The following is a 22,789-nucleotide window of genomic DNA, read 5'->3' on the forward strand; positions in this document are numbered from 1 at the left end:
CTCTGTATTATTGTCAATACAGAGCTGTTTTATCACAGCAGATATTCAATAAACCTTTACTAGAAACCTACATTTTCTTTTATCAGCTCATTATTAAGGAAAGTTTTGGATCTGAGAGTCTTTCTGCCATTGTTGCCCTTACCCCCCCCAAAAAATAAATTGGGGAGTGGGGGGGCAGAAGATTTCAGTCTGGTCCAAGAAGGACCATACTTGGAAACAAGTGACAGATTTGCATTTCATTCTGCTTTTTAATTCCTTGTTTCCTTAGCTGAGTATTTGAAGGTTTTGATGCTACCTGTTGGCTGGACAACTGGAATGCCTCCATCAAACCTACTTTACAATAAGCCACTTCATAACCATAATTTCAGAGTAAGTGTCAGTTTGTTGTACTGAGTTTTGCTATTGATAAAAAGGTGAAGGCATTTTAATTGCATTATGCTACTTATGGATCAGGCTTTTAACAGGACTGAATTGATGCAGAGATTGTTAGAGAGGAAGAGTGATGGTGTTTACACTGAGGAGGTTAAAAAGCCCAACTTCCAATTATAAAGTCGTTTTGCTGCCTTTAGAAGGTCACTACCTGTATACAGAAGTTACAGCAGAGGGTGTCAATGAAAAGGAATGAGTGGAAGTGATTTTTATTGAAGGCACGCAGCAGGTCAGCAGGAGAGTGAGGAATAAATTTCAAATCTTGTGAGTCCCAGCCCAATGTCTTTGCAGCAAATTCTGCTGTTCTGGGAACATCATTACTTACTGAACAGACCAGAAGGTAAATGTTGGGTTGCACACACTGTGTCAGGTGCCAATCACTGCTCTCTGGTTTAAAAAAAATACCCAAACACAACACTGTATTAAACCTAATTAACCTTGACCTATCTCTGATTAAAAGAAACTCCATGAAAGATGAAATGTCACCTCTTCTAGCATTTTATGATCTCTTCTGAAATAAACACACTTGGAGTAATGGGAGAGCAGTCCCTGAGAGCAATAGAAATGTATCACACACTGAAGGACTGGGTTGGGCAGGAGGAGTCTGCAGACTTCTCTCAAGTTTCCTAGTTCTCAAGATTTGGGGAGTGTTGGGTTGTTTTGTTTTTTTTAATTGCCTATTGTGTGTGTGGTTTTTATTTTTTATTCGATCTGTCTCTATTTTTGTTTCAAAAGCATCACCTTTTCAAACAAATATTTTTCCACTTTTCCCATTTTTTTTCCTTCACCACTCGTAAATCACTTGGAGTGTGGTGTTTTGATTTGTAAACCAACGCTCAGAAACCAAAATCATAACTTGTGATTATGGTGCTCAAACAATTCTGCAAAGAACCCTTTAAAGTTATCAAAAGAGTTGCAAATGTGTCACTCATTATTTATACAAAATGTATATATGCATTCACTGAAATAACTAAAAAATCAGCTAAAATTATTGTTCCTTTTTAGAGATTTACAGCACATAGAAGAGATTTCAGAAGTACTTGGGGAAAAGATCTGGCAGAGACTGTGTAGATTAAGAGTCTAATACAAAATGTGGAAAAGCTTGTCTAGCTTTCATTAATGCCATCTTCTCACTTTGTCCCTGTTCCCTCCCAGAAGGCCAATCTGTAAGCACAGACAGACAACTGTGAAGCAATTTGCAGCTGGCTGGCAGGCTGCAAAAAACCAAACTGAATATCTAAAGTTTATATGGAAAAAAAAAATTAAAGTCAGTTCTACTACACCACCAAGGTCATGAGACACTTGAAAACCAGACCAGAATAACAAATATTCAATCACAACTTAAACTACTCAAAAATTATTACTTTCTTAATTGGAATTGAAAAACATAATTCTGTATCATATGAAATACAAAAGGCTCTTTTTTTTCAGGAAGAGCTTTCCCATATACTAATGTATTTGGATTTCCTTTTGGAATGGATATTTTGATGGGATAGAAGAACATAAAATCACAGAATGGTTTGGGTTGGATGAGACCTTAAAGACCATCCACTTCCAACCCTCCTGCCACAAATAGAGACACCTTCTACTAGATTAGGTTGCTCCAATCTCCATCCAACCCGACCTTGAACACTTCCAGGGATGGGGCATCCACAGCTTTTCTGGGAAACTCGTGCCTGTGTCTCAACACTCACAGAAAAGATTTTCTTCCTGATATTTAATCTAAACCTGCCCTCTGTCAGTTTAAAACCATTCCCCTTGTCCTGTCACTATCTGCCCACATAAACAAGTCCCTCTCCCTCCTCTTTATAAGCCCCCTTAAGGTACTGTAAGGCCACAGTGAGAAGGTGGAGAACATTCATTGTGGTTCAGCTGGACATGGCCCTGATCACCCACAAAGCATGGAGGAAAAGAAAGAGTTTTAAGAATCAAAACAGTTTTACAGACCAATAGTTCTCTAACATCTCCCCTGTGCTTCCCCTCTAAGTATCATAATCAATTATGTTAACAGGTAGGGATGAGAACTGAGTTGCTGTTTTGATAATTATAATTACTGTGGTGGCCAGTCTATCAGTGTGGTTTTTCTTGCTTTACTTTTCTGTCACATATCAGAAGTGCAACAATATTAAGAGGTTTCAAGAGGAAGATGGCCTAGGTAGAACTGACATGTTAGTTTAAATTCAGATGCTTCCTACATAATAAAACTACACACAAATGTACAGACATGAAAACTGTTAAAATTTATCACCAGTAATATTATAGATGATTATATTTGGCACCTTGTGCAGAACATACCTATGACACAGGAATTACCATCTAAATGACTCCCACAGAGATGATAGAATGTATTTATTAAGTAGCTGACAAGCTGATAACAAAGACTGATATAACTGTAACTCCAGGTTTGTTGATTTAAAATAACAATTCTACATAAACATTATGCATGAACATAAGCCTGAAGACTGTTGAGGGTTTTTTGTTTGTTTCGTTATTTTTTTTAATTTTAGCAAAGAACAGGTATAAATGACATGTCCTGGAATAAACTTAGACTGGAAACTGCTTCCTTAACTATTAGACAAGGAAGTAGAATTACCTCTGAGGAGGATGAGTCAGAGCAAAATTCATTAATTTAAAATGAAATGCATCACTTTATGAAGGTTTATTTGGCACGGTTACCTACAGCAATGGAGGGCTGTACTTGGTGATCCAGGGAACCTTTTCAGTCCCTGTATTTGTAAGGATTCTGTAGAAATTCCTCTTCAGCTGTGAGTTTACAATATGATGCACTGTCAGGTTCCCGAGGAGACTGTTTATCTTAGTGATGCTTAGAGGTATATGATGCATATAGGTATGTGCAATGCCATCCAAACTGAGATGATACTTGTCCAAATGTTAAATCTTCCAGGTATTTATATATATTTTCTTGGTACATTTTGCTTTCCTGTGATGAATCACACAAGCTGTATAACATGGAGCTGAAACCCAAGTGCAGGTTACTGCCATGAGCTGGTGGCACAGATTCCCCTTTTCCACTGTTCTCAAGGAAATTTAATGCAGTAGCTAAGGCTGAACCCTGGGAGGTCACTGCTGTCACTGAGAGATCTGGATGTTGGGTTACAGTGGCAAAAGGTGGTGTTCAAATACAGGGAAAGTGTTTGGAGCCTGTTCTTTTGTTTACTCAATTGGGAAGAAACTCCTTACCCTGAAGTAACAGGAAATTAAAAAGAGCTTGGTTGTACCATTTTTATTACACAAGGCTTTAATCATGTAAGCCCTGGTGCAATTTTGGGAATATAAATAGTTATGGACTGAAGCTGCTGTTTTATTTTTTTAGCATTTTGTCCCAGCTGTTAGTAAAGAAGGGGTCCAGATAAAATTAGTTATTTTCTTATTTCTGTTGTGCTAGGAATTGCTCAACCCAACACTGTGTATGTCTATAAACACACCTTGCACATGAAAAAGACAACTGTTGTTTCAGGCTGCAACTTAATTCAGCAGAATCTTGAGGAAGGGATGGTACATCACAAGCACAACTCTGTGTCATCCCTGAAATGGCCATTTGAGACATTACGAGATGAATTCTCTTCTGTTTTCTCCTCTCTCTTCCCATGGGAGATTATCATGGCTTGATTCTGTTTCCTGCCACATGGGAAAACCCCAAACCAGACCACAGATTTACCAGATAACTGCACAAGTATAAAGCAAGAAAAACTGGGTGCAACTACTGTGAACAGAAGGTGCAAAGATCAACACAAACATGAAACTGCTCCTCCCATATTAAACTTGCATGAAAAGAGATAGAGATTTTTGCACATTTGCTCCAAAAATCTAAGTGGCCCACTGAGAAGTTTAAAATACTGGCGTAACTGCACTAGGCTTTAATTAACTATGCCTGCATCTATGGCTCCTAAAGCTTTTCAGTTCCACAAAAAGATCAGGAAAAAAAGTCTTATGGCTGAAAATAAAACTAAGATTTCACAAAAATACTGGTTGATCAATAGTGCTGTAAGAGTTGTGGGTGTGTAATCATTTATCCACAATCGTGTGCTTACGTCTAAAGTAAAAGTTATAGGCAAACTCTTGGCCAGACTTTTTTCCAAGATTAGTTTCATCAGAAAGTGGCAATTTATTAAAAGGTTTTAAGAAAAGGTCAGTTTCTGATAAAGCTTCAGAAGAGAAGTTATTTCAGGTCCAGCATGATTACCTGATAATGAGAGACCTAGCAGGCTGCTTCTTATGGCATTCATTAAGGGGTGAGAGAAGCAAGATCTTAGGTCTGATTTAATGGCTATTCCTGTCTTCTCCCTCAGAAAACTTCAGGTTAGCAGAAATACAGAAAGTGAGTAGAAAAAAATAAATTATTTTTGCGTAGTTATCTTGCAGCAAAAAACTTTTTACAAGGGCATGTGGTGCCAGGACAAGGGGGAATGGCTTCAAACTGTCAGAGAGTAAGTTTAGCTTAGATATTAGGAAACAATTCTTTACTCTGACTGTGATGAGGCCCTGGCACAGATTCCCCAGAGAAGCTGTGGCTGCCCCATCCCTGGGAGTGTTCAAGGCCAGGTTGGATGGGGCTTGGACCAACCTGGGCTAGGGGAAGGGATCCCTGTTCGTGGCAGGGGGTTGGCGCTGGATGATCCTCCAACCCAAACCATTCTGTAATTCTTACTCCAGTCATAGTCCTACCTGAGCAGAACCACTCCCTCACTTCTATCACTAACTCAGTCAGTTGCTTTACAGCAGTTTTATTTTCAATATTGCCTCTTTGCCAGCGCAGGTGATCATTTCATGAATGGATAGGGAAGAACCCAGTGAAGACCAAGATCACTGACCCTGAGATAACCATACACGTGAGTCTCAGGTGGCAACTACTTCTACATTAACTGTGAAATGCCTTCCCCTTCCCTTTCTTCCTTCATTCAAGCAGATTTCCTCTGTATGTGCTCCCAAACTTTTCTTGTGGAATCAAAAGTAAAATCCCGTCTTTGTGTGTCATTACAAAAATTCTGTTTGTGACTGGAGAGAGCACCACTGTTTCATTAAGGATGCAGTCAGTCAGATGCCAGCACAGCTCGTTAGACCACTGGAGCAATGAACTCTTAGGCAAGAGGCAAATAATAGATTCAGATATAGATTTTTCTTTTATTTCATCTTTCTTAGATATCTTGATTTTCAGAGGGAATCATGTAATGTCTTTATACTGATAAAAGTCAAAGCAAAAATACTGGTAAAAGAGGTCACTGGTGTTTGAAAGCAACTACTACAACTTTCCAGCATCTGAATTTCTGTCAAGTGTCTCCATGCATTTGATTTCTGCCTTTAGCAGCTGTTTCAAGTCAGAGGCCTTGACTTGTATAATTTAGTACTGATTTGTAACTGGGATACATATGTGTTCAAATAAATATAATATCCAATTCAGAGGTCATAATTACCCTGTGCTCAGCTTCCCAATTACAGAGCTGCAGTCTCATTTACATTCAGCCCAGTTACCAGTGCTCCATCTTTTTCTAGAGACAAGGAGGTGGTGTTCTTATATTTAAAAATAAATTGTCTGATTTTCTGCTGAAGGAACAACAAATTAAACCAACTTTGCACTATAAATGCCATATAGTTTTTGCATCAGAAGGACTAAGTGTTGATAGGGAATACTTTGGGAGGTGTCTTAAGATATTATGAGTTTAACAATGACAAAAAGGTCCACATGGAGATGCTGAACAACATCCAGGAGAGAGAATTGCAGTAGATTGCTTTCACAAAGGTGGCAGGGAGGCCATAACAAGGTGTTCCTTCTTAAGTGAAGAGGGAAATAAGTGCCATGATAAAAGCAGACTCAGATGCATGTTATTAGTCTTTGTGGCTATTTCCATGTTTCATTAGAACACAAAGCAAGACCAATAACTGAAATCTATGCTGACAAGAGTTATAGCAATATGTGAAGCTGTCATTATCAAGACTTATGTAGGTCTCCAGCCATGGTGTGGACAATTAGGAATTTGTAATATTTTGCATTGGTGCAAAAGCTGAAGCAATGAATGACAATATAGATTTATAGGAAAATACTATCAAAAAAGTGTTGGATTTTCAGAATTATAAAAATGCCTATAGCAATTTAATTGATGGATGGATGCAATTTATTTCTTTTTAGGGTGGGATTTAAAGCTATTTTAATCCTTTATTGCTGCTTCTTCATTCTTTATCTCCACCTCTCTTGTATGTATCAAACTAAAATACCACACGAAAGAAATATAAGTGTACATTTGTAATCCCTGTAACTGAATAGCTGCAAGGGACTTTAAAGGCCTCAACTTCTATTTTTTGAATACCCAGATGATGGAGACATACACTGCATCAAGTCAGACTTCATAACCTTTGTCCCTCTGAAAAAAAACCAAGAAATCCTTCTAGAATATAAAATGGGCTTTGGCTGCAATGAGGTTTGGCAAGTGTTCCTGACTGCCACAGCACATTTGTAGCTAAACTGACAGTGCAGATTCTCTAAACATCCAAGCACAGCCAGGTTTAACACATCCTCGTTCTTGATGTTTGTAAATTAGTTTTGCTTCTCTCTAATAAAAATCCTTGTAGCAGAACCAAGTATTCAGCAATTCTATGACAGGAGACAGTATTATTTTGGAAGCACAGCTATTTTTTTTCAAATTATCTTGTTGACAGAGGAAAACCATGCTGGAGTCACTCAGAATGTTTCCTGCTACATGACAAGAAAAGACTACTCTATCACTTGCAATTTTAACACGCTGTGCTTTTGTGGATGAGAGAACTTTATACATTGACATCTCGATGCCACTCACATCTTTATATCTCAAAAATATCAAACTACAGGTCAGCCCAGGAAAACAATTCCAGATCTGCTGAAGGCTCAAAAATTAGCTTCTGTCTCAATCTTGACCAGTCTTTGGGTTGACATCCTTCTCAGTCTAAAGGTTTAAACTGCTTCAAACTGTTGGTATAAACTGCCCATTATAACAGAAGATAAAGATCATCATATGTGTTATATAAGATTTAAGCTCTACCCCTCTGAATTAGATTAAACTAAAATCAATTTGACATTGTTTTAGTTTTAAGTGTTCTGCTGGTGAATTCGTGTTATGAAGCACTACAATTTAATACTAGAAAAGAAAACAGCATTCAACCAGTTTATCTGCTTTCACAAAGACAGGTAGAGCAGCAGAATTGCTATGAGTTACTTTCACTTAAAAACCTCTAAATTACTTTGATGTATGTAGAAACTTTATGCAAGTGTATGTCCAGTGGCACTGACTGAAAAACAACTGACATGCAGGAGGGGCCTTGCCCTCCCCCTTCCAGCAGCCTTCTCAAAACCTACAGTGCTTCCCCAAGTGTGTGGTTGGCAGTTGTACCTGCACAGAGCAAAAAGAAGTGTCTGTGGTTCCATAAATAGCAAGGAAAAAAAAGAAAAAAAAAAAGGCCTTAACCGCCCCCCACCCCCAAATTCACACATTTCTGCAGCACAGCAAGAAACCCCCATCCCAGCTGCATCTGCACACAGAGCAGAGGGAGATGGAGTGATATTTTTTGTTTTGAAGTGCAGAACTTACATAAAAAGCTAGACATTCTACAGTTTGGCCCCTTTTACATTATTTTAAGTGCAGTGTTGTTTTCCAGCACTCAAAAGAAAAGCTATTCTAAGCATTACCCTTTCCAGGGAAAGTGCTGCAGCAATGCTCTGGAGTATAGATTCTGATTAGGCTGTGGTGAGCCTTGCTGTCAGTAGCCTATTTGCTGGCCTCTCTTCAGAGACAAACAGGGATTTTACATCTGTGCTTTTCTCTAAAAGCAGTTAGTGACATGAAAAGATTTGATTTGTAAATGTCTAAGGCAATAGACTTCATCTTTATAGCACACAGAGAAAGGAAGTATGAAGCACTGAATTGCACAGCTGCCTGCAGAAGAACCACTCTCTTTTCCAAGATCACCATTTATCAGACAGATGAAACAGGAGTATTTCTGTGAGAATTGCCTCAATAGCACTACAGAATATATCTACTACCTCCTCAAGCATGTGCAGTTTTAATGAGTTTCCACCTGCCAACAAAATCTGAAGTTCTGCAAACTCCCTTGCCCTCCTGCTACACCTTTATTTCCACTTCTTAAAAACTTATTATTCAAGCACTCTGCTCTGACTTTGTCGTGGGCTGAATCCACTGGATAAAGAAATCCATCAATAATGACTTTCTTTTTTTTAATAAGTAAGAGCCAATAATCAGGTGGGATATTAGGAAGAATTTCTAAACTGAAAGAGTTGTTGAGCATTGGAATGGGCTGCCCAGGGAAGTGGTGGAGCCCTGGATGTGTTCAAAAAACAAGTAGCTGTGGCACTTCAAGTGCATACCTCTGTGCCCACTAAACCATGTCATGGATGTTGGACTTGATGATGTTGTAGGTCTTTTCTAACCTTAATGATTCTATGAGCACACTTTGTATTTAGTAAGAATCAATAATTATCAGTAATCCCTCTCTGTTTTAGGGTGTGGGCACCTGAAAAAATTGTGTATGTCAAGCTTTCTATGTCATGGAACACGTGAGGTATGACAAAAAGGACAACGGCAGCAATAATATGCACAAACTCATGGCAAATTGTAGATATCTGCAGATGCAACCCCCAAAACCCTAGATAAAGAATCTCTTGGAAAATTGTACTTAATAAAATTGCATATTTGGACAGCGGTAGCATGTTCTTAGTAGGACACATGTATTATCAGCTGTGAAGTTCTAAATGGAAGATCATTTAAGGCATTATAATGCTCTTTCTTTAACTCTCTGCAGATGCACCCAATGCACAGAAGGAACAGAGACCACACTGCTCTTAAATTCTCAGAAGTTCAGACATTGGGGTGGGTGGGAATTCCATCTATTTTTAGAAATGGCAAAGGATTTCAATCTAAACTTCAGTAACTCTTATCCTTTATTGAAGTCAGTTATAGAAAACAACAAAGGGCATAAAATTATAGACAGAGCAGTATTAATAATTTAAAAAATTATTTCAGTGACTAAAATTTAAAAAATGTATAAAACTTTTACACTGAACTAGACAAAGAAGATAACATTTTCCTTTAATAAACCCCTCCTAGATATTGATTGCTATTTCTCTTAGAAGAGTTTTGCTAGATATCTCAAAGAAACTGTCCTTTGAGCATAAAACCAGTAGAGACCAATTAAATCACAGAACATCCTCCAGTAACTTACATTGGACAGCCAGAACTAAAATATTTTTAGTGCAGCTTAAAAAGTCAGAGCATTCTGAATTTCATACTCTGTTTGATCTTTCTACAGATAAATGGGCAGAAGACTCAGAAGAACTAGCATTTATTTGAAAAATTGCTTTTTATATCCAGTAATAAAATATGCAAATACATAAAGTCTTTCCCTATCCCATGTTTAAGTTATCTGAACCAGGTCCCCACATATTTCTTTAGATTTTAAGTCAATTTTAATTAAATGTTTCACATCTCATGAAATCAAGAGAGACGTCTCAAAACTTCAGTCAAATATTTGAAGATAAATTTCACAGAAATACAAAACTTGAACTTGCATAAGTTACCTCTTTCAAAGAAGTTTTAAGCACCCGAGCTGCTTAGAATATTTAAAAAGTGAATCTTAGATTATGGTATTGCACAGAGTGTCCAAGTTCTTTGACAGAGAGTTAGTAAGGCTGCAAGAATCAGAAACATTTATTGTTTAAACAACCCTCTATAATAAGTGTTGGCAAAATTTGATTTTTTTTTATGGCGTATCATAAGGGTTTTTCAGTAAAACATTTAGGTCAGAGTTGTCTGTCAAGGCTCCAGTGTCCCATTTCTGTGCTTTTGAGGGGTCAATCAGTATAAAGAGTGGACAGGGAATATCATCTGTACTCTACTGTACATTAACTTATCTCTGGTTACTTTAAAAATTGAACAGATTTAAGGAACTTATAATTTGACTCTCACTGAAGAAACACAGCTAATCATTGGGTGCTAATAATCCAACTCTTTCTATAGCAGCAGAAGAGTAGTAAACCAGGTCCCCATCCCTCTGGCCCAGGTGATGTTGGCAGTCTGACACTATTAGTGGCTCATTTGTCTGCTATTGTCCAGCTCTAAATCCAAAAGATCATGTGGATGAATTCTTTTTCCTGTTTCTTAAATTTGATTCTTTCTACTATGTTCTTTCCTGATCTTTATTCTACTTTCCTTAATGTTTATTTTGTCAACTGCAGTCTGAAAACCTCCTGGGTCCCCCACTTCTCCCTCCTGAAATTTCAGCCTCCTCTCAGCCCCTTTTACTCACCTTCATATCTGCAGTCCTCTCGAATCCTCAACCTTTAACTTCCATTTCTAAAACTTCTGCAATTACTCTCCTCCATTCCACCCCATTTCTCAAGAGCCCAGTCAATCGTCAGTGCAAAAAATAAAATGTTATTTTTTTCCCTACGTTGCTGAAAAGTCTCGAGCTCTGACTGCACATCACAAAAGTCCTCTTATCTCCCCCCTTCTGTGCTGTCAGCAAATACCATAAAATCTAAGCAATCTAAGCAAGCTTTATATCTCCATCAGATACTGCTTCACGTCCTTTGCTGCTGTTCAGCTCTAAAACTAATGTTCCCAGACCAAGGTCACACTAGCTGTTGCTTTTTTAGGCTTCTGTCCCTTACTCACAGATCCTGCCCTATTTTTTCCCACTGGGTCAGCAGGGGATTACCAAGAAGAGAAACTCCCAGCTCTTACCAAGAGTCCTCTCCCTGCTCCCCTCCTTCCAGCTCGAAGCACTGTGGAGCAGCTGTTGCACTCCAGGATGGCAGATTTCCAGTCCTTTCCCTTCCCTGCGTGCTCAGTTTGTCTGAAGAGCCAGTTCATTAAGAGTCTGGACGTGTAGGTGCTGTGTGAGAACAGACAATATCCAGCCTGCTCAGGCAAAAATAGTTGTGAAGGTCTTGCCTACATTAACATGTACCTGTGCAAGAATTAACTCAAGTTCTCAGTCTTGTGATTTAGAAAATGTAGACAGCTTTCATGGGGTCACCAAAGGCAGGGAAGTGCTAAAGTCCATCAAATGTAGTTTCTGCAGCAAAGCCTAAATTTTCCAAAAAAGCAAAGGCTCAAGAGAATGAAGGGAAAACAAAACCAAAACCCAAAAAACCGCAACAAAACAACAGTGTAGTACTTCCTTAGGTTAACTCTCAGACACCCCGCAACTACTTTGTCTGAAATAACAAAATAAACTAAAACAAAGCATTACAGGGAATATATCTCTGTGTGGGTGTGTGTCTAAAAATCTAGGAAAGCCATCCAGAATGGAAAAATTCACATAGCTTCTTGGCAAAGTTAAGAGCTAGTGAGAACTGCTTGTTACTGAAAACGTTTTAGAAAACCTTACTGATGGCCATGCTGACACTTCTACCTCGAATGAGTGGGAATTATCGGGACAACCAGCAAAAAATCTCTTCCTAATGGGGCTGTGTAGGCTGTGTACAGTAGTCTGGGTCTTCAGCTCTTGTAAAATGGAAGACTGTTCTCATTCCTAAATGGTGCTTTTGGGAAAAAAAACCAGAACCCTGCACCCCCTGCACAATCTCTTGTGTGTTTCCTTGACAAGCAGCCTTTATTTGCATTATCTTTTCACAGAAAGCTCTCTGCAGCAGAATTGTAACACCCCCCGGGGAAATGCATCAGTTATTCTGTCCTCAGAGAGTACATTTATGCCATATCATTGGTACCTTAAAAGAGGTTGCTTATTGTCCTCAGGAGAGCAGTTCAGCTGCATTATCATGGCAGTGCCTGCTTCCAAATGCATTCTCATCCTCAGGAAGAGCTGATGATCATCCTTTTGTTGATAAGAAAATCAGAAGATTTTTCACAAACATTTAAATTCTGCCCTACCAGAAATTACTTGTCAGTAAATAAAGTATCTTTGGGGAGCAAAGCATCGTAAGCTTTTTTTCTGGTGTCACAGAGATTTGTGTTATTGGAAGGACAAGACACTGAAGGTAGCTCACAGAAGTACAAAGAAAAAAACCCAGTGACACAGTGAGGTAGAACTGGACATCCCAGAGCACTACTTCGTCTGTGCCACATGAGCTAAGGAATGTAAAGAATATCCTGTGCTTCAATCCTTAAAAAAAAAAAAAAAAGTCTGTGCCAGTCACTCCTGAGACCAAGGTAACTCAACAAACTAAGGCAAGTCAGGACAAGCTGAGTATTTTATACCCAAGGGGTATTAGACTGAGGGAGGATAGAAATTGAATCTGTCCTTTGTCCAAGTGGAATTGTGAGTGAAACTCACACTTTCACTGCTGCTTTTCAAGGTTACATTTGTCTTTATTCAACTTTATTAATAAAACAGGGGAAAACAGCTTCAGAAAAGACCAACCCCCAAAATATTCTAGTTTTAAAAATTATTTGAGAAGTATTTAGTAGGATATGAATTTCCCCTACAAAGCATCATGCAGGCTGTTGGAATAAAAATCCCTCATTCCACTTTCATTACTAAGGCAGAAAAGCAAAGCAAATGGGAATGGCTCTGTAACCATAGCAACATTTGCCATTATTATTTTTTCAAAGAATTTCTGAGGCACTACAATTTGGGTTCTGCATTCTGAGGATACAGTTTGTATCAAGAAAAAGAATAAAATAACTTTATTTGGTTGCAGGTCCTTATGGAAACTTTTTAAAAGAAGTAGTTTAAAAAAGAAGTCACATACAAATAGAAAAAGTGTAATTGCTTATACTTTTCCTAAATATGGAGCGAGACATCATAGGTAACTTTCAGGAGATAGTGTTTGAAAATTATTATTATGCATGAAAACATACTAATTTAGAATGGTTAATTAAAAGAAATTTGTAATAATGACAGGAAGTGTGGAAAAAAAAATAATTATAGTTTCCATGTAGTATCAGCTTACTCAGAACATGTATTTTTCATAACCATGAACACAAATTTCCTAGATGCTGTTGCTTGGGTCAAATACAAGAAGCTTTTGTCCTGACTCTCTTCACCTTGCTGGGCACATTTAATCACAACTTGTATTTGTTATGAATAATAGCTTACAATAGCTCACAATAGCTTACAAGCACAGCCAGTTCTTTTATCAGAACTCCTCAACCTTCGATTTTATAATTAATGTTCATTGTTTATGAAAAGTCATAGTCAGAAATAAAGATACATAGAGTAATAAAGTAACACAAAAAGTATTTAAAATATAGAAGGTTATATATATTCAAATTCTAAATATTTCAATCTATAGGGCAATGTGAACTTATTCTTTACTATTCAAATATTCCAAACAGCTCAGATAAGCCAAAGCCACTGTTCCAGGATTCTAGTTGATCCATTGGATCTCCTTCCAAAACCTAGACATGTATAGGCAGAGAGGGAAGGGGACAGAAAGAGACTTACTTACTAAAATAGATTCTATTTATCAGTAGAAAGAGTAGTGGAAGGAAAAGGACAGTGACCAGCAATTGGAAGACATTCAAGTGCAGGTAGAAAAGTCCTTGCTCAGGTTACTTTATCTACATATTCCATTTTTATTTGCAAAGTAAAATAGTACAATAATGACATATTACAGTCAGTAAGGGACTCAAGTACCACCAAAATGGCAGTCATAAATCCTTGACAAATACTGCCTAGAGATCCTTACATCCTGGAGCAACATCTTGATAAAATCTTGCACCCAGTTTCCTTTTTCTTTATTTACTTTCTTTAACATTTCCCGTTAGTGCTTACAATTAGGAATGTTCTTCTAAGCTTAAGGTGGTCAATTTTGTGTGATTTATCACCCAATAAAGGTAAAGCATTAGGATTTTATGTAAATGGTATGTAGCTCCCATAAGGTAGCTGTTCTTCAGGCAAAACTGAGCTACCAGTTTTTCTTTTGGATACATGAGAATTTATATCTCCTTTAAAGATTAATCTGTGCTATATGGAGCAAGATTTATATGGATTTACATGAAGGTCATGTTGGCAACAAGAGAACTAGAATTCCTGAGATGTAACATACTTTAATGCATCGTGCCAAACGAGGAAAATGTCCTTTCAAATTTTTATGAGAATATATCAGAAAAGAAAACATGATAAAACTGTGCATGGAGCTGATATAATTCATTTGTCCTGGCAATTTCAAGAAAACTGAATATTTGACTTCAACTGAGCACAGTGTGAGTGCCCATACACTGCAGGCACTCATGCAAGGAGAGAGGATATTCCACTCTGGGATCCTGATCTGGGCAAAGTGGATGTTTTAAGAATTGGCCAAAAGAGCCCGTTTATTATATTGAGGTTTGATCTGCTTTAATGTGTTCCAATTCTAAGCTCACTAATTCACTTCAGGCAAAAAGTGACTATTTAAACTGTTCTGTCCAATTCTGTCCAAGACACGAGAGAGAATTTGCATGAATTGCTTCATCAGCAGATTACTGGTGCATGGCAGTGTAATCTCCAAAAAGAGAACAGCAGCAAGCAGCTGCAGCTGAGAACCCTTTTTCCTTGCACAATTACCTCTGGACGATATTCATCCACTGCTTTACTCCCTGTGAGCACCCACTGGAAACAGAGCAAAGATGAGATGATGTTTTTGAGGAACCTCTATGGCAGACCCAGCTATTTGGCCTTCTGGCAAATCATCTGCCACGTCATCCTACTTCCCATTGCAATCTCATCCTCATGATAAACATCAGCAAGGTTACTGCAACTACTTGACCCAGAAAATGACAGATGTACTGACTGAAATCACTGTCCACGTTTGTTTGTGTGTTAACAACAGGATTTGGTTCCAACAGGGAGCCAACAGCTCTAGAAATATTGCTGATGGCAAAAGCAAAGGGTCCTCCCTGGCGTGCCAATAATTTGCTGTAATTTTGTCATCACAGTTTTCACCAAACCCCGGCCTCTTCCAGTGCTTTTCCCAACAGCATCATCTCTGTGCAGCTCTGAGAGTGTGGACAGAGAACACTTTGCCACTCCAACAGAATGGACTGTGCATAGAATGTTTTGCAGGACAGAATCCTGATGGCCCCTGGCTCAGCTCTGCTCACTTGCTGGTAACCAAAAAGTTTGTGCAGTCTTTTTTGGAACCAGTGGCTGTTTCATCTGCTCCCAGTCAGCAAATTCTGTTTGCATAACGTCCTTGAGGTGATAAACAATCATTCTTTCAATTGTGCAGCAATGGCACCTTCCATCATAGGCTCATCACAGATCAGCTCGTTTGGATCAGATCTTCCTTTCCTCAGGTTTGTGATTCTTAACCCATTCTAGTAGTGTCTGGTAATAACCTTCTCCTTTTCCTACTGCATTAATTTTTCCATAAGTCATGACAGCTTCTTACAAGGAATGTTAACAAAGGGAGTTCCAAGGTTTTAATCAATAGGAGATAAACTCACAATATCACTGTCACTGAACACTTTCAATTTATAACTATACTGCAGCTTCATGCAGTGTCTGTGTTATATTTCATGTATATTAGAAATGTAAGCAACCAGAAACATGCACACAACTCACTAAAATAACTTATTTTCTTGCTCTTCTAACATTTAAAACTTTAATTTTATGCCACGTAGGAGGCCAAGTATGTGTCTCTTACTTTTTTCAAGAATGCATGAAGGCCACGATGTTTTGCCACAATGACAAATTTCAGTAACATCTGAATAACTCAGGGATTTTTCAAACTTCAAAATGTTAATTTGGATGAAGAAAAAAATTAGTCCAAGACTGGCTTATTTATAAGCTTCTGGAAGTAATTGTTTACACTTGTAAAACAATTTAAAATTATAAACCCTCAAATTGCATAAGAAATCCAAAACACTCAACACTCAGGTAAGACTTTAGCAAAAAAGGATCTTTCAAATATGATTTATAGGAAAATTATTTAACTAAACTTATCTGAATCAAGTGATGTATATTTACCAGGGAGAACTGAGTAATCTAAATGCCAAAGCCTGCCAGTATATCAGTTCCTCCAGCACGACAGATTTTCAGAATCATCCCCTCACTTATTTTCAATAGGAACAATTTTGTGCAAATCAATCATGTAAATCTTCTTAAGTGATGTCTATACAGACACTGCCTTGCAATTTATAGAACAGTGCATTCAAAAAGGCAATAGTTTTTTGTTGTTGTTTTTTTAAACTTTATCCCTCTTCTTAGTTTAAAAGAGAGACACTAGATAAAGAAAAATACCAGTGTTATCTGTGAAGGAGCTCTTAAAGTATCCTAGAGAGATATCAAAGGCAAAAAGAAAACCCCAAACCCAAACCCACCTTGAATAAGAGTCAAGATATTCATTTAGTACATTCAGAAGAAAAACCACAGTTGAAATATGAACTTATTTGGTGTATTTTATTATTAGGCAGATCAGCTGAAAGGGAAGTAACAAAGAAAGCAGAGGACAAGGTAAGAGTGCCTTCCTTCCCTGCAACAACAGCTCCTTAACTTGTAATAACACTTATTGTGCTTCATTTTAGATGGGAAAGATGACACTTAAAAATCTATTTATATCGAATCACAATTGATTTAATGAACATTAATCAGACGCAGAAGACTGTGCCAAAATATTAAATCGTTAATTGAAATAATTCACTGCAGGTAGAAAAGCCATCACATTTCTTCAAACTACCAGAGATTTGAGTCTGCACAGGACATGATGCACTGATACAACAGAACCTAAGGATTATAAGGGGAGCAAGGCACCTTGATTTTCTTCTTTTTAATATTTTTCTTTTGTGCATGATACAAACATAAATGACTCTATGACGGGTAGACACAACAAACTATGAGGTCTATTGTGCTAATCATCTGCAAATTAAACCGTAGTAAACCCAAAATAAGTCTCCATGCTAAAGTTGTTAAGACCTTCTCTATCAATATCCTGCAGAAAATGAATTATACAATTATACCTCAGTGCAAACTGTAATGACTACAAATTACAGCACTAATTATATTATACAGCAAAGTGATTTGATTCATTGCTTACAAGGCATAATTAATAAGATGAAATAAGATTATCTCTATATTCCATCTTTAGAGTCTATTTTTCTGAGGAGTAGTTTGTTGGGGGTTTTTACCCAACATCTCATTGCTCTGACTGCCAGAAATATTTAATGCATTTTTTTGTGTGAAAGTCGTTGAGCATCATCTTAAATTACTCAGATGAGTCTGGTAGGGTTTGTAAAGAATCAGGATGCATCACTACTCCCAGGAGATGAAATAAAGAGATAAACAGAGATAAATAGAAGGCAATCTTGTATGCAGAGAGCTCTTTAAGGGTATTTCTTGATGAGCAAGGGCAGGGAAATGACTGAAGCAGATTACATTTGCATTTCTGTTAGGTGACAGTTCATTTTAATTTCATTGATTGTGTTTCAGTTAGGATAACAAAATAGCCTTTATTATTTCCTAGGGGAAAAAGAAATAGAAGGATAGGCCAGGCTGGGGTGACACCTCACAGTCCCAGCTCCCACCCCAAACAAGAAGCAATTAGGTTTGGCAGAAAAGCCCCTCTGAGCAGCCCCTCTCCTATGGGACTGTAAAAACTGAGGTAACAGAGGAACATCCATAAGGCAGCCTAAACTGCTTGGTGTAGAGCTCATAGGAATGACATTCCATCTTCAGGACATAAGCAAAGGCCTCCCTGTTTAATATCCAGTCACCTGTGCTGAGCTCAGCGTTGGCAGAGCAGCAGAGATTTTTTTTTGCAAAACACTGACACGTCAAATTTGGAAGCAGTATTGAACAAGAAACTGTAAAAACAGAAAGAGAATAGAGAGAAAAATATCTTTACTCTGGACTGTAGGAAACTTATTAAAGGTTCTTGATAATGACAGGATGAGTGGAGATGATTCATTAATAGCACTCCCCAAAATCCTTCATATTGTTGCCAATATTTCTCTTAAATCCTGCTTTATTCTGTTAAGATATTTTTATGTACCAAGAGGTGATCAACTAAGAATAACAAAGAGAGTAAATATGCAATACTTTCCCTCTGTGTCCTAGTGTGCCTCTCTGTTCATTTCAATCAAAGATTTTGTTGGGATTTTGTCACTGGGTTTGATTTTGTTGTTAAAATAAATGGTCTTCCTTTTATAAGCCTCCACTAATCTCCTCATTGCAGAATTTTTTTCAGTGGCTTCCAGCTAGATCTTTCTGTTCTTAAGGACAATATTAAATAACACAGCTGCCATGGAATGCAGTTATCCTCATGCTGCAGTCAAATGAAGGAAATTTGTGAGCTCCGGTATTTGGGAAGAAAAGGCTCACAGATACAAAAGGTTTAAGAGTTCTCTGGTTGCTATTTTACTCAAAAGAAAAAAGGCTATTAATTTATTATTAGAACAATCTCCTTAATCAAAATGCTGATTCAGCTTGCTATTTATTAGATGATTATAATGAAGTCTATGAAAATCAGGAAAGAAGCCAGAACAGCAATCAGCTCTATTTTGCAATAAACTAAAGAACACCTGGTGCTTTGCAACTTTGTCCTTTGACATGATCTGTCAGAAACAATTTTAAACATTCTCAAACAAGTATGTTGGTCACCAGAAGCTATGTTGGTTTACCTTTATTTTTCTTTACTGTGTGTTTGATAACATAAGCAATACTACATTAAAATGTTAATATGAAATTCCAGTGAAAAGCCTGAATTGCTGAATGCTTGTATCTCTCCATAACAGTCTCTGCAGTTGCTCTCAAACAGGGAGAATAATCTGGATGTCAAATATTTGACAAGACAATTTGAGCAGAAGAAGGTAACTGTGGAGCCAGGAATTATTTTTAATAATTGATAACACTTCATATCATGCAAACTACATATAAAAATCATACTTTTCAGCCCAAGAATGAGGTTAATAAACCCTTAATTTTATAAGGATTCTTTCTGCTCCCCTCGCATCGTGATCTTAAAAATGCATTACTGCTATAACTCATATTTTTATGCAAATGAAAGGGGGTTTTGGTTGGTGTTGCTTTTGGTTTCTGTTTGTTTGTTGGTTGATTTTTTTGTAAATAAAGACCCTTCCTATTTACAGGTAAGTTACCATCACTTGTGATTTAATTGATCTCTGACAGAAGTTCTTTATGCATGTGCAGTTCAGGAAAAAATCTTTGTTTGTTGAATTTTGATTACAGCTGTGCAGTAGCAGGAGAGGTATATTCACATAGCAGTTATTTTCTCATTTTAATAAAAAAATTTGATGAAGAGAAACTATTATTTAGAACATTATTGCAGGTCTTCCCATTTCCATCCCAAGAAACACAGATTTTTTTCCTTCTATTCAGTAAGCCAAAAACATAACATGCATTCACACATAGACAAGAAAAAAAAGTGAAAGGAGACTGGAACATTCTGATGAAAAAAAATCAAGGCTTTCAAGTCATGAAAATGACTGCTATTATAAAAGCTGACATTATAAAGCAGTCTATGAGTGCTAGACTCCTTTTATTTAATATACATTCTAAACCCACTAATCTTAGAAAGTATTTTATCATTAACACAGAAAGCACAGCCTTCAATTTTTATACTTGAAAATTAAGACCAAGAATTTGCTATCACTGCATTCAAAGCTTTTCATTTATTCTCCCAAACACAACCATGTTAACTTCCAGACACCAAACACAAAATGTTGAAAAACTCCAGCTACTTTAATTATGAACATACCTAAACATCTTAGTGATGTAGAAGAGGGAGTCCCAATACCTCACAGGAAATCATTCTTGTAGGCTTAAAAAAAGCTTGTAAGGGACGAAAACTTTTTAAGTGCAAAATTGTTTTATGGTTTATTAAAATGATCAACTACACAAGTGTTTGCTATAAAATGTACTGATTTTAAAAGGCATATTTGAAAATTTAAATAGAAACCAAAAAATCCCAGTAAGATCTCTACTTTCTCCAAGTGAGAGAGAACTTTTCTTCTCTCACTTAAAAGCAGCATCACCATTTTGTATATTTTGTACACTGTTTTTTTGCAGGACTAAGTTCAAATTATCTTAGTGCAGACAGAACTGAGTGCACTTTTTGCACCTGAAGTAATTTAGCTTTCTAACGTGTATGATTTTTGACAGCAATGTAAGAAACTGAACAAACCCTAAACAAACAAACAAACAAACCCCAAAACTCTGACTTGAATTGCTCCTTTCTCTCAGTAGCTCTGCATAGTAGTAATTGGCACAGGAATAGCTCTACTCCATTAAAGTTTCTTCTTTCATAAAACAGAGATGAGAATACCTCTGAACATAATTCAAATAATTGACTGTCTGCATCTATTTTTGTTGATATATGTCAACTAACAGAGCTGTTATTTAGCTAAAGCAATTGCATTGTACCAAAAAATGCTAATCAGAGCAGTACTGAACATGAAATACTTCCTTTTGTTGACATTACTGTAGAAGTATTTTCTCTATTTCAAAACAATGCAGGTACTCTTCAACACCAAAAAGAAAATCTAGGTAGATTTTAGGCACTGTGACATGCAATTATACATCTTACTACATTTCAACTTCCAGTTTTAGGGTAATGAAAAATCAAAGTTCACTGAATTACACTGTGCAGACTTCTAGGTTGAGATTCAATTACTTCAATCCATGAAGTAATTCTTTTTCAGAGCTTCTAAAAAAGAAGTATAATCAACAGGGTGTAGAGCTGTTGAAATAATGAAAGTCAACAGCTCTGAATCATGGCACAGGATCAGAGCTACACTGGGATTTCTATGTGTACAAGCATATGTTCCAAAGTGCAAAGCAAATGTCTTTCAGTATGAAAACCTTAATATTATTTTACTTTTCACTGTGAAACCAGCAACAATTCTGATATACTCATCAGCACAAAGAGATGCTCTCTGTCTTTGCTGTGAGGCCCTGGCACAGGTTGCCCAGAGAAGCTGTGGCTGCCCCATCCCTGGGAGTGTTCGAGGCCAGCTTGGATGGATCTTGGAGCAACCTGGGCTGGGGGAAGGTGTCCCTGTTCATGGCAGGGGGTTGGAAACAGGTGATCTCTAATGTCCCTTCAAACCAAACACTTCTGTGATTCTATGATGCTTTGTTTTTAACACTCAGTGATGGAAATAGTGCAGCTTTTTTCTATTCCCTGATTCTTAATTTCCAAATTTTGCATTGAATTCTATAAGCCTTAGGTGACTATAACTTATTCTAATGCATTTCATTTGTAATAGTTAAACCCACAATGCTGCTTTTTTGACTGGCTGCTTCTAAATCTCAGTTAAAGCTCACTTGTTCTGGTATTTCAGGGACATTTAGCTGTTACATGTCAAAAAAAAATGACTAAACCCACAAGACAGTGAAGTCATCACAACCATACATCCCTCTCTAGAGGCAGATAAGGAGGTCCGTATTTTCTACATTCTTCCATGTGAACACATTATTCCTTGAGCACAAATTGGACCTCCCAAAGCTAATGCACTTCCTAAGGCATTATCCCCACCTTTTTCATTTGCTTTCAGATAAATTCCTGTACAAGCAAGTCTCGGCAAACAAAGCCCTTCATCAAGATGAAGCTGCTGCATGAGCTTGAATTATTACACTCTCAGCCCTGCTGTGAAATCAACAGGAAGAACAGGACAGTGCAGCACATCCGTGGAAAATCTGCCTCTCTGCGTGACTTCACAGATCACAGCATCTCCTGAGACACTGTTACTCTCCTGCCAATATCAATACACCACCAGGAAGGTTCCCAGTGAGCTGTGGTGCACTGGCCAGACCTTTGGTCAGGTCCAGAACTGCACTGATGTTTTTTTGCTGGCCAGTCTGTCAGATAGTGTCTGTGTCTGTGGCACCTCTGTGACACCAAGCCAGCAGTGCTGATGGCACCTCACGTCTCACGAAGCCTTCACTGTGCTGAAGACCCTTGGGTGCTGATGATTATCTTTGGGTACTGATGATTATTTTTGCCTCTTGCCAGCTTTTGTTTCCTCCTTCATTTTCTTCGTTGTTTTCTGCAACAGTTGAAAAGGCTGAACAAAATCAATACAAAAATATGTTACACTAGCACTAAACACTGGTCAGCTACTTGCACTGATACAGTTGAATTTGAATTTCACTGGGAATCTAAAACTTAAATGTACAGAAAACTGTGGTGATACATGCTTTATTTTTACATGTTTGCAAAAAAAGCCGTAACTTTATCAAACATTATAAACACTTTCACTGCTGACAACCCTCTTCAAACATCAACTACTGTAATTTTGCACACATTTACATAATACTGGCTGATTAAGCCGTCAGAATTTTCATTGCTGCTTGCTGCAGAAATCAAAAATAAAAACAGAGTTTGCAATGCTTTGCCCTCTTAAGATTCCTACACTGGAGTGTAAGACACAGTAAAATGGCTAATCTGAAGCAT

At 37.5% G+C, this 22,789-nt stretch overlaps 1 long non-coding RNA gene across 1 annotated transcript in view; it reads left to right on the forward strand.

The window, feature by feature from the left end:
* LOC113969478 overlaps window positions 1-22,393 on the forward strand; it is a 60,263-nt gene extending 37,870 nt beyond the window's left edge. Inside the window, exon 6 of the long non-coding RNA XR_003534868.1 lies at window positions 21,891-22,393. This is a non-coding gene — a long non-coding RNA (uncharacterized LOC113969478). The remainder of the gene's footprint in view (window positions 1-21,890) is intronic.
* The last annotated feature ends 396 nt before the right edge of the window (window positions 22,394-22,789 follow it).

This window comes from Neopelma chrysocephalum, unplaced genomic scaffold (genome assembly GCF_003984885.1).
Source record: "Neopelma chrysocephalum unplaced genomic scaffold, ASM398488v2 Primary Assembly neopelma1_73b, whole genome shotgun sequence".
Lineage (NCBI taxonomy): Eukaryota > Metazoa > Chordata > Aves > Passeriformes > Pipridae > Neopelma > Neopelma chrysocephalum.